General features: G+C 42.3%; 1 long non-coding RNA gene and 1 other non-coding gene across 3 annotated transcripts in view; one reads left to right on the forward strand and one right to left on the reverse strand.

Moving 5' to 3' along the window:
• LOC143214617 (uncharacterized) overlaps positions 1 to 13,118 on the reverse strand; it is an 82,625-nt gene that overhangs the window by 17,693 nt on the left and 51,814 nt on the right. Inside the window, exon 1 of one of the 2 annotated variants that reach the window (XR_013010180.1) lies at positions 3 to 12,626. The exons of the other annotated variant lie outside the window; for it this stretch is intronic. This is a non-coding gene — a long non-coding RNA (uncharacterized LOC143214617). Of the gene's footprint in view, positions 1 to 2; positions 12,627 to 13,118 lie in introns of those variants that run through there. 2 annotated transcript variants of the gene reach the window in all.
• Trnav-cac (transfer RNA valine (anticodon CAC)) lies at positions 5,380 to 5,452 on the forward strand. Its single transcript has one exon. It is a non-coding gene; the product is annotated as a tRNA-Val (tRNA).

Consider the following 13,118-nt stretch of genomic DNA (forward strand, 5'->3'; position numbering starts at 1 on the left):
ACTCGAGTTCTATCTATGGGGGCCCCCGTGGCGGTTGCGACACCTCTTCTTCACAACCCGGGGCCCGACTTTCAGAAAACTCCGCAGATGCCACTAGGTCAGAGCATCGCCGTAAACGTTCCCGTCCTCTCCTCATCGTCGTAGTCGTAGTTGTCGCTCCGTGCACTTTCTTCGAGAGACTCTTACTTTTCTTCGGCTCTCGACTGAACGTGGATCAACGACACCGCCGCGCCGCGCCGCCGCACCGATCCAGGAAGATGAGGCGGCACCGGTTGACTTTCTCCGCTCGAATGGCTTGTAACGAGTCTGCTTTATTGTAACGAGCCTCTTTGTCCGCGGAGAAATCAAACCCTTGTTTACACTCGACGTTTAGCAATGGCGGAAGACACCGACACTGATCGGCCGCCATTTCTATCCAAGAGAAATGAGATCTGCTCCGTCTTCTTGAAAGTTTGCTCCTCCTGCAGCGCTTCTTCTGGATATTTATTGATTCAAGCGCATCCTTGCAGCGTGCGTTATGTATTCGAACAATTTTAGAGAAAATGTAACAATTCTTCGGAATCTTCCTGGAAGTTTGCTCCTTCTGCAACTTCTTCTGGATATATTTATTGCTTCAAGCGCATCCTTGTGGTGTACGTTGTTTATTTAAATGATTTTAGAGAATATGATAATTCTTCGATGAGAACGATGAATTACGAAACAGGATTGGACGACCTCGTGTCTATTATGTTTCACAGTGAGAGGATGGATTTAGAAAATCGTTCGGATATCGATAGACACGAGAATAGGTGTACTACGAAAGGGACGTGTTTCTGGGAAAGGGATCAACCTAATTACCCACGCGCCCGTAATGGAAAGTAGATCGAGCGGTGGAACTTTCGGTTTTGCCGGAGTTGTCTTTCACTTGGTAACCTCCATTCGGGTATTGTTAGCTTCGCGCGTTCCCCTTTAACGACTCTATCACGAATATCAATATTATAAAGAACTACAACAGCGAAAGCTGTTACCTAATCTACTAATTAGACGTTCGCGCAACTTTCATAGATATCTTTAGAGATTCAGAAATCTACGGTTCCAGCGTACGAAGAATCCCAAAAAGAATTTACTTTATTCGTAAATACATGAAATCCTGGTTAACTCTTTCAAATTCTCTCTTTCAATGATTTCACCAAGCCAAAAAAATTCACTTGATTCGTAAATAAATGAAATGCTACGTGTATCACCAATAATTGATACCACTTATCGTCTCTTCATGGAAGAGAGTTATTACACACGCTTCCTACTTGATTCGACTTCTACCGACTCCTCGGAAACATAAGTTCTACAACCGACGATCGATATCGGTGACACAACGTTTAAAGTCTGATGTGTGCAGTACCGTGTCTAATTTTACACAGAATTTTACGATCACGTTCCTTCGTCGAATTTACACTCAAGGTGAAATTCCCAGCGTTTGTACGGTGACTCCCTAACACTTATGTCAATAACTGAGTATCCGCTATCAAAGCTACGCCTTGACATCCACTTTTCTGCCGAAAAATTACTAAGCGCCGTTTCGATCGTATATCCTGTGGATAATTTTATATTTATTTTGATCACGCTTTCGATACTAGAACTACGCAGTTATTTATTATAATATAATGCAGTATTAGTTCAAACTTATTAAACAGAGGAGGCGGGGTCAATTTTAACCCACCTTAGTTTATTTAAATATATTCATTCACTAATGACAAATGCACTAAGAAAATGTCAGACTCATTAAACACCGTAAAAAATTTTAATTTAGATTGATCGTTTCGTATGCAGAGGCCAGTAATTTATTTAATTGTATTCAGTGTAAAGCGGGATTATAATTACTTGTATCGCTAACAAATGACGTGACTGGCTGATTTTCTACGGGAATAATCGTGGGAGTTCAGATAGCAGAAGCTCTGGAGGCGGTGTATTAACAATTAAAATGACACGGGTATGGTTATATGTATGTTGTTCGGTGCGGCTAGATTTCTCGATCGCCATTAATCAACGTTCAGGCACCGATCTCTGAGTCACTCTCGGTTCTCTCGGCAGGACGTTAATGAGTCTACGGAGCGTTAACGGGCATTGTACTTTTCCCATTTACGGGGTGACACACTTTCCGTAGCCACGATCGCGAGAAAACGTGCAATTCCACTACGGTTCATTTCATTTCCTGGTTGGAGCAACGATCCGGCCGGTCGTTAGCCGCTCGGCGTGTTGCATCGGGCACACTGTATTGCAATACTGCATCGTCCGATTGTCTGCTAGACGCACACCAACACAGCCCGATCGTATCGCTACGCCAAACAACACGGTGGCGAGTATGTACAACAGTTTTGGGACGTTCTGTATAATATAATATAAAATGAACTCGCAGAAAACGTGATTATTGGTCAAGAATACTCTGCACTACTATCCTAATTAACAACCGAGAAAAAAGAATAAGAAACCTGAAAGAAGATAGACATATTGTAGTTATACATACGACATACGTATACATACAGTCAGCGGCAATAATAAGTGGACACCCTTAAAAATTGCATAACTTTTTAGAAATTATTTTAAGATGTTAGACCGGCTAGTTCGCTAGAGAATAAGTAAACAAAAATATATTATGATTGTAATTGGTAGGAAATTGCAAGATGATCACGTAAGGGCGAAATGCCCTGGCAAGGCTGAAAATCTGCGACTTTCACCCTTAAGCTCTCATTTTTAAACGTTTGTAGTAGCTCATTGCAATGTATGCATACAAGTTACCGAAATCTATAAAACGCATTTTTTAAATTATCGTTACAGGCCCAGATAGAAAAGTTGACAAAACATCATTGTTTAAAATTTTGTATAATTCCTACCAATTGCAATCGTAATAAATTTTTCTTTACTTATTCTCTAGCGAACTAGCCGGTCTAACATCTTAAAAAAATTCAAGTCCTTTGGACCAATTTCTAAGAAGTTATACGATTTTAAGGGGGTCCACTTATTATTGCCGCTAACTGTATACATACATTATGGGGAAAATTCTGTAATTAGGCAATGTTGGGGTACGCAATGTTGATCGATCAATGTTCAGCTCTGTAGAAATACTGATTTCAGTGGAATTCGCTGTGAATGACGCATAATATATTCGTGTAGCACTTGAGGGAATAAAATGAGTTTCGTGAGAACGGTTACGACCTGTTGAGGGTGGTCCGTGAAAGCTGTTTCAACCTGATTTCTGAGAACCTATCAGGGATAGCGACGAAAAATCTTCTTCATTTTGTATGTCGCGTTCCGGTGGGATCGACAGAGGCTCGCCTTGAGCAACATAGAATGATACACCCCAGCAACTTTCACTAGAATTCTTTCAAATCCTCTAAATCCAAATCTAACTCTATCGTCCAACTGAACTTTCGAAAGAATCTCTTCTGCGAAGAATTTTTATAATCGCTGTTGCAAATCCCATTTTCGAAAGTGTTCGCGCCACGATCGGATGGTTTCGCACGGGGAAAAAAAGAATTCGATGGTTCCACTTCCACGAGAAAAGAAGGAATTCGTACATAAATAGAACTGACCTGCGCTATCGGGGCCGATACGCGCGTTCCTTTGTCCGATACTTTCTGGGAACAACGGCAGTGTTCTTTGTGAAATATTGATCGATCCTTCCTGTTAGTGAAGCCTGAATCACGTACGGGAAAATCACGTTCACCGGAGCTATCGTACGTGATCCCCTTGCGCGGAATTCTCAAACCGCTCTCTGAATTTACGAAAGAAAATGATTCTAGTTTCTTAAAAATGTGTCGTTCGAAGCTGACAAATAGAGATGAGCAAAATTTAGAAAATTATGAAACTTATTGACACGATCCCCGTGCCCCGAAATTCGAAGCTTCACAATCAAGGAAAGCAACAGCCCTACACGGAACGTGATAAATAAGATTTTTATTAATGACTATCCAGGTTAAATTCCAATCATTAAAACTGTAATTTCATTTAGCAAAATGTTTATAACGTCGCGAGGTTTCTTGTTTGACGGAGCGTGAGTAAAAGTAGTCAGGCGAGATAAAAAGTGGATGCAGTTGCGAAGTTGGTCCGTTTGCTATGAAACGACCGGTATAAAACAAAACAGATGGCTAAACTGACGTTCCGTTCGCACGCGTGCTCGACTAGAACACGAATTACACGGCGCGGCGGTGCATTCTAACCGTATATGCAAGCGGAATGGAGATAGAAGCGGCAAGAGTGCACTTTCTCCCCGGTAAAAGTAAAAGTTTCGCCGGCGACAAACGCGATGCAGCAACATGTCTAGGCCCCGACATCGCGAGAACCCGTGGCTTTCTATTATTGCGAGAACATCAACCTCTTCTGGCACAGCTTTTCATCGCCAGCTGTGATCACGGCGGAGTCGTGGCTCTCAATTATGCTAAAATCGCGGCCGTTTCGCAGGGGCCCCATGCCATTACCGTCGCGGTGCCAATTTCCGAGAGACACTAACGAAAACCTATTTCTCCCCCGTCGCGTCCGCAACCTGACAATCTCGCGTTATGGCAATTCCGAGGCGGTTTAGAGCGAAAGCGTAGCCCAAAGATTCTCGTGTGACTACGTGCTAACGAAAGTTCCGCAGCTATACGTTCACATTGTACCAACATCCAGCCACTTTTTCTTGGCTTCTTCCTTTATTCGTAACAGCAAAAGTCTCTCGTTGTTGCTGTGATGTGGACATAGCTGTAATTTTAACCGGGATAACGCGCACATACTGATTTCTGGAAAAGTTCTAATCACCGGGCAGCATGCACGCGATCGTAGAAAGTGCAAGCAATCTGAATTTTGTTGGACTACATTAACCCCTTGCCGTAACATTTTCTTTACAGTTACGACGATTGAAACGCGTTTATCCCGAAAAATGTTGTGGAAGAGAAAACAAACTGTGTAGAATGCTTAAGTATTGATTTCTACAAAACGAATCAAGTTTTATTACATCTAAAAAGAAAGGCATAACATTCGTATTTGTTAAATTATGTTCAAATCATCATATCTGACTCTGTGTATGAATGCTTAAGTATCGATTACAAACGAATCAAACTTTATTTCATCTAAAAAGAAAGGCATAACATTCGTATTTGTTAGATTATGTTCAAATCATCATCTGACTCTGTGTATGAATGCTTAAGTATCGATTACAAACGAATCAAGTTTTATTTCATCTAAAAAGAAAGGCATAACATTCGTATTTGTTAGATTATGTTCAAATCATCATCTGACTCGTTAAAATACGTGATTTCGCGCATTTACTTTTATTCGACCATGTACACACTGAATTATCTTGTTTCATGTAGAAATTGCTATAACCTCAGTAATTTCAGTGACAACGAAGAAAGTTGTTGCCGTAGCGTTTCCGTAGTGTAGTGGTTATCACGTGTGCTTCACACGCACAAGGTCCCCGGTTCGATCCCGGGCGGAAACATTTCTTTTTTTTCTTGACGAACAATTCATTTTGCAACAGCACAAAGATCTCTGTGAAACTGTGTAAATCAAACCTAATTTTTATGACGACGGCAACAAATCAGTATTACATATTCCGTAAAACTAAATAAAAATTCTAGAAATGTCTCAGAGTTCAATAAATACAATATTTTTACAACAATACATGTACATGATACTGAATCTCGTACAAGCTTATACAACATGACTAAAAAATCCATAAATCATCGCACATAAGCAAAATAATCCATAATACCTGTTGAGCACCACGCTAGACTCGAGAACAAAAATACTCGGCAAATGTTTGCAAATCATTCTAGCGTTAAAGTTCCAAGTAAACATTTGCGATTTTAAAGATAAAATCCCACGTTCTAAAATAGATAAAACCTATTTGCAGCTCACCCAATTGTAATAATTATTTCATCACACTAAACACCGATAAAATTAATTCGAAAATCCATCTGTTACCAAAAATAGCATCCTGGACGTATCAATAAATATTTTCTCGTTAAAAAATGGTGCTGATAGTGCACGAGGCGAATGATCGACGATTGAGCCAGGAGTATATGTATTGCGTAAAATGGAGAAGAACGTGAAAGGGACGATGGGAATAGGGTCGGGATTTATTTGAAGGATTCCTAGAGTCTCTTCCCGAAACGATGAAATTCCATTTGCAAAATTCCTGGCAGGAAGGTGACTCCCATCGAAGAGACAGTCTTTGTGTTGCAAGAGAGGATGCGTTCGTGGTATGGGGCCGGTGTGGAGTCAGGGTATGGCGAAACGGGCTGTCTCAAGGTCGGTTAGGCACAAGGGCAGCTTCAGTCTAGCCTGAACTCGACCGCGCCCTTCGAGGTCGTGCCATCTCGTTCCCACACGGTCAGCTTTTCTTTCTTTTTCTGTCCGTGGCTTTATTAATTGCCTGTTAACTGTCCTCCTCTTGGACGGTTTCGTTGCCTCAATTGAAACTACCTCGGGATCCGTTCACCCCTCAACCCTTTGTCTCTCTTTTCGATCTCCAATCGATTTCTAACTTCCAGCGAACTACGCTGTCTTTCAAACAATTGCTCCATGGCGGACAAGACGTTTTGCGAAAACCAGATATTCCGAAATAAATGATTACCAGACTGCGGATTTTATGCATTTGTGACAAAAATGGACGCGTACAATTTAAAGAAGTGGACATGTTAAAAATATTTAAGGACATCAACGTATCAGTTTCAGCTTAATATGATAATTAACAGAAGAATACAATTTTTATTTGGCTCCTGTGTCCTGCAATCAATGCAAACATTTTTTTATTTTGCATAAAGATCCGCAGTCTAATGATTACGCGTACGGAAATAATTGGACCAGTCTCTAGTCTTTTCAAGCTGGAGGCCAGAAATCATGCAAATTATGCAAATCAATTTCACCGTTTCGTACCGATCGCGAGAGCAATTGGATTGTCCGAAGGGTTGTAAAAAGAGTTTGTAACCTTGTAAACGATCGACAGAATATTCCGGCGTTCGATCGGATCGATTCCGAAGCTTAGTGTCCACGAAAATCCTGAACGAGGGATGCGGTACAGCACCGTACCGCGTAAAATCACTTCGTGATCGTCCTTCCACGAGATCGTTGTTCGCAGACTGAAAATAACCAGCTCGCTCTCTTTCTCGCTCTCTGGGAGCAATCTCGTTTCTTTAATCGGCAGGACCTTGATCCGTTCGTCGTTCCCTATCGCGTGCCGGACGATTATGAAGCGATTCGAAGCTCTCCGGGGGTATACACCCGTGGGTTTATCTGGCTCGACGGACGGGCAATTAATTGAACGGCAATGGTCGTCGAGCTTCTCTCGCGCTAATTAAGTTTGTCCTCTGGGATCCGTGGGCGAATCTTTCGGCAAGGTCGCATGCGCGCCGTCATCGTCTCGCGGATATTTTAACTAATGTTCGTCGGGGAAAAAAAAAGTGTCGGCAGCTCTGGCTAATTGATACTATTCGTTGTCGACGTTTATTCTTTATTTCTGAACGAGAAAAAGAAACGAACCTTTTAACGGCAACAATTAACGAGCCGTTTGACGCGGCAGCTGGACCAGAACCCATAAAAATCTCATTAAATCAGGCGATTTGCTTAATGATACGGGAACCGAGACAAAAACATCTCTCTCTCCCGCCGAGACGTAGATGTTGCAAAGTTTTTGTGGGTTCGGGATTTCATTGTACAACGAGATTTTCAATATCTAGAACACTTCGAGTTCTACAACACTGTGTTAACATAGTTACAATTACGGCTGAACGTTGAATAATCAAGATCGAAAGCGGACTGCTATCGACATTTCCGATCTCGCCGCGCGAACCCGTGAATCGCCGACCCTTTTGCAACTTCTATCAAGGTCACGACCTCCACTTCGTGCAGAGCAATGCACGCACTATTAGGCACATGCCACGCACGTGCGTGATGCTTATACGTGCAGCGTGCAGCCCAATCTGCGGGATGCATCGCCGTGCCAGGGCTGGCTCGTGGATTCCTCGTGCCACCGACACGAACACGGTGAATCTATGGCAATCGTAGATTGAATGTGCATTCAGAAAGAAAAGCAATTACAGCGTTGTTAACGCATTAATAATCTGAAACGAAATTCCTCGGTAAGACGTTACTTGGAAGTAACTTGTTTCAGAATTGACATTATTGATGCTGTCGGAGGGACCATGGCCTGTTAAAAGTTATGAGATAATTTTATTTTACGGTCTCACTGACTAGAACATTTTTGTAGATTGTAATTTCCTAAAAGAGGAGAAAATTGATGTCAGCTGTACATTTAACAAAACCAGAAAAGAATTTTAAGTGCGATTCAAATGAAATTAATAACATACTTATACGTAGTCTGAGACGTAGAGTAGGGCAAGGGGTTAATTGATCTTCAGACTTCGGTACGACTTCGTAGTAATATTGTCGTGTTCTGGTTTCGACGTATTCTAAAATTCGCCAAGGGGAAAAATGCCGCCCCTGAAGCGGGATATCGGGGCAAAGGGTTCGAAGGGCGAGGCGGATGATTCCCGGCTCGTTTCAGCCTCGCGTAGGCCTGGAACGAAGACGGTAGGAAAAAAAGGGCCGTCTAGAGCAGTAGTGGGCAGGAGGTGGGTGAAGGGCCGTGAGCGAAAGGGGAGACAAAGAGCCAACGAAGAGGGAGACGCGTTTCTTAGCAAGGCAGCACGAATGCGTTGGCTCTGTCGCTCTGACGGGGTGAACGTACGACGGTAGACGCAAAAATCCCTCCAAGGTCGGTGCATCCCTATCGGTGTACCCTGTGCGTTCGCGTTTGTCTGCCATCGTTGCTTCTTTCCCTTTCTCTCTTCAGCCCCGCTTCTCCCACGGGACTCGGCTATGTCCTCCGATTGGTCGACAATCGCGAATTCGGGGCCAGCTCTCGATTCAGGGATACGTACAAAGGATTATGTGGAGCACAGGATGCGCCGCGTCACATGCTGCAAATAATTCTGTCGGATCAAGTGAAGCGTCATCGACATTTCGACGACCTTGGGTTAGTACTTTTCTACGTGGGATAATAAAAGGGATCGATTGGTTTAACAAAGAAATTAAGTGAAATTGCATCTGGCGGGTGCATCGGCGCATCCACGAGAAAAATAAGATCGTAGGAGGTTAGGTTATTGCTTCCTCTATCATTTTTGCTATTTATACTTAAAACAGAGCAGTATTTTTCTGCTTCTTTCTTCTGCAAGACTAAGTGTCCTTCTGAGAACACTTAGTTGGTTTATTCATGCTGATAAAATACAATTTCTTCCTTAAAGTTGATCAGAGCTTGAAACGTGGACTACAGAATAATGGGAAATATTGTGGGTCAGAGAAAGAGAGACCACGCAATTTTCTTATTGGCCACACCCTGCCGTATAAATAATTCCCATTTACGCGTTTCGTTATTCCTATTGATAAACCGAACTACACATTACAGGAGCCTCCATTGAGAGCATTACGTCGATACACGACTCATCGAGATCAAGATACTGATTGTGAGATAGGTATCTACGACAAGGAGGCCAATCAACAGACTTGTATTCAAATAGAAAGTGATCCTCTAAACGCTTTATGCCAAGATAAGCAGATATGTGCACACATAAAGATGAAATTGTGAAATGTCTACAAGTAGAGAGGAAAACAGGTCGGCGTTCTTTTCTATTTAATTCTGTACGCCTGTAGCAATATTTTCGCTCGGATTATTATACTTTTACTTGTACAATGTTCCAGTTTAAATTACAGTGCTTCTACTTCTGCTTTATCATTATTTCCGAATGCTGTACGCTTCTCTAATTATTTCTCTAAAATCTACAAGCATTTGAGATTTGTACTTTCAGTGGTTTTATAAAGGCTTGCAAAACCGAGTAGTTTCAACCTTTTCTAATGGATCGAGGACTGAACGCGATCAAGCGAGAACAAGGCTACGAAATGGGGACTCCTAAAAAAGGTTTCTCTCTAACTTTTCTCTTTTCAGGTAATTTAAGAAGCTCCTAGTATTAAATTTTCGTGGATGGGCCTTTTTTTCTTCGTATAAAAAGATCGCTTGCTCCGCGGTAACGACATCATTGATACAAACAATCAAAGACAAGAGGAAGAAGAAGAAGAAGAAGGAGTTGAAGAAAAGAATGACTACGAGTCTGTTAATTTCCGTTGACACTTGTAAGTACCAGCACCGTTGCTCTGTTAACCAGCGTCGGTACAATGTTCTAAATCGCCGGTTGAAAGAGAAAGAAAACAGGCGAAAAAGGAGCGGAACGTTTACGGGTCGTGTTCGTAAATCGTCCGTGAAGGAGTAAGGTGACAGCGGAACACGAATTACTTGGCACGAGAATCCGAAACCACCGGGAGACATTTTCGTTCGCCCGGTGTGGGCCACGAGGCCTGCGACTATATCCACCAAGAAGGGGAACAGAAACCGAGGAGGAGAAGAAGAAGAAGAAGAAGAAGAAATAAAAGGAGAGAACACGTTGGGATCCGCCGCGGTAATTTGCGGTTTCACGGGTGGCACGTGGACACGAAACTGTCGCCGGTAAATTAAAATTTCCCATCGGTCCCGGGTGATACGAGGGCACTCTGACGGCCGACGATCTACGCTGATTGCCGCGCTGCAATTAAATCGCGATCGTTACGACATCGCGCAATAAACTCCGCCATTTTGATGATTCAATAGAGGGTGTATTTTCGGCGACTCCGCCTACGTTACTTCAACGTAAAATATGCTGTTTTAGTCTTTCCCCGTATCATCGGGCAACAAAGGAAGTCCAGCAAGGAGGTAAGACAAAGAAGTTTACTAATTACTGAGTTGGGTCGAATGACATCAAGTGCAATGTATTCAATTATTTCGTAATTCGAAATTCACTCGCTTCATTCAATGAAATTGAAGAACAGTGTAATTATTAGACTGCGGATTTGATGCATTTATGACAAAAATGGGTACGTACAATTTAAAACAGTGGAGGTATTGGAAAGATTTAAGGCCACCAATGTACTCTAGTTTTACCTTAATAAGATAATTAAAAGAAGTATGACATTTTTATTTGGCTCCTGTGTCTTGCAATCAATGCGAACATTTTTTATTTTGCACAAAGATCCGCAGTCTAGTAATTATGAATTATATGTGTATAAAAAGCAGTTACAATGTAATTCAAATACTGTGCACGTAAGTTAAGTTACGTAATTCGATTACAATGTGTTGAAATTAGCGCAACTCTGATCCTAGCCACAGAAAATTACGAGAACCATGTCCGTGTGACGATCTTCCCCGCCAAGCGACTTTTATTCTGTTCCTCGAGGATCGTTGTTCGGTTATTTTCGCTATTGTGTAGATGGCGCCCATGAATTATGGAGCGTGTGTGTCACTTTTATAGGTAACCGTCCCGTCAATTCGGGACGAACGGGTTTCGTCGGCTAACGAGAGGCGTTCCCTCCGGTTATCCGGCAATAAAAATAATTTGGCGATGAATGAGGGTAGACGGAGTGTTTAGGGCAGAGCGCCGGAGAGACAGAGAGACCGGCGTAAGATATTTTTATTGGGCGTCTGCAGTCTGGATGCACAGCCGGCCGTTCAACCCGATGCACTCATTGCTCCGTGCCAATCCGTATGGGATCCTTGCACTCGATCCTCTCTTTGCACGATTCGTCTTCAGTCTTCAGGCTTCTTCAGCATCTAAAGGCCCGTGCTCGCGCGCGCACGCCCTCACACTTCATAAGACTCGTGCAGCCGTATGGCCGTCGCGTGACCGATCCACAACCACTCAACCGTTCAAGATACGCTCGATTATCGGCTCGAATGTTCCCAGAATCTCTTTACGGTACACAAATGAGTAATACCGATGCTATTCGCGTCCTACGCCGTGATTCACGCTGCGATTCGATCGCCGAGGAAGTTCGAAGTCGACTCGCACAGCCTCGCAATTAACCCTTCCCGATTATTATGTGGAAGAAGATTTTTAAACTTCATTTTAACGTAGCACAACTATTGCGAAATCCAATGAAACGCTTTCCGGTAGATGAGAAAACTATTAAAACGTCTATATCTTCAGAAAATTAGGATTTCACTTTATAGCAACGATTGACAAGATTGTGCTTATTATTACCACGCTTATATGTATTAGCTTGTCGAGTTGTCGTTATATGCGTCAAATCTTGTAATCAAATTTTAAACCACCTCCCGATGAGCTAGAGACTTGAAACTTTCAACATAGCTCAGAACTGGATGACAATGCAATATTAAAAAACAAATTTTAAAAAAAAACTGCGTTCAAGAGAAAAAAGAAATTTTAATATTAACCATCACACCTTGCTGCGCGACGCTCGGTAGTACGTCATCGCGTTCAGCGATCCCCACTCCGCGCGCCAGCGCTCCCTACTCCACTACGCGTTCCATTTCGCACCGAAGGAGCTCAGTCAGTGTGTTGTTCCGTTCATTCTGTTCCATTTCGGACAATTTCGAACTCCATCAAGAGACGTCGTCTCTCGGAGTCATCCCCTCATTCTATCTCGCGTATTTCCATATCTTGCGTTTCTATATCTTACTATTTCAAACCAGTATTACTATGCCTTGCGTTCCATTTAGAAAAGACTAGAAAGCAGAAAATAAAAAAATATATGAAAAACTTTTCAAAAACCACGCTTATATTAAAATGCACTAGAAAGGAGAAAATAATCTTTTTAGACATTAGTGACTATAAATAAAAGCGTGGAGCGCCCACGAAGATTACGTCAATATAGTTTAGCGCTGCACGCTTTCATTTATAGTCACTAATGCCTCAAAAGATTATTTTCTCCTTTTTAGTGCATTTTAATATAAGCGTGGTTTTTGAAAAGTTTTTTCATATATTTTTATTTTTTTATAACAACACGATTCTTCGTAATTTCCAACTTGAAGCACCTCGCGATTTAATCACCCCACTGCTACAACGCAGCGAACGAAATATCTTGTGTACATATTTGATCTTATCGTTAGATCCCGAGTAATTTGATGATCCACGTGAGATACTGCAGGTGCAGCATGCATTTGATAAAGTACAGTCCGAGCAACGTCCACCAAGAGACGCACAACACATGCAGAGAATCATTCATCGATCCGTCAGTCATCAATGACCTATAACACGACGCGTTTATCGTCGTGCTCGAGT

Source organism: Lasioglossum baleicum, chromosome 12, assembly GCF_051020765.1.
Source record: "Lasioglossum baleicum chromosome 12, iyLasBale1, whole genome shotgun sequence".
Classification (NCBI taxonomy): domain Eukaryota; kingdom Metazoa; phylum Arthropoda; class Insecta; order Hymenoptera; family Halictidae; genus Lasioglossum; species Lasioglossum baleicum.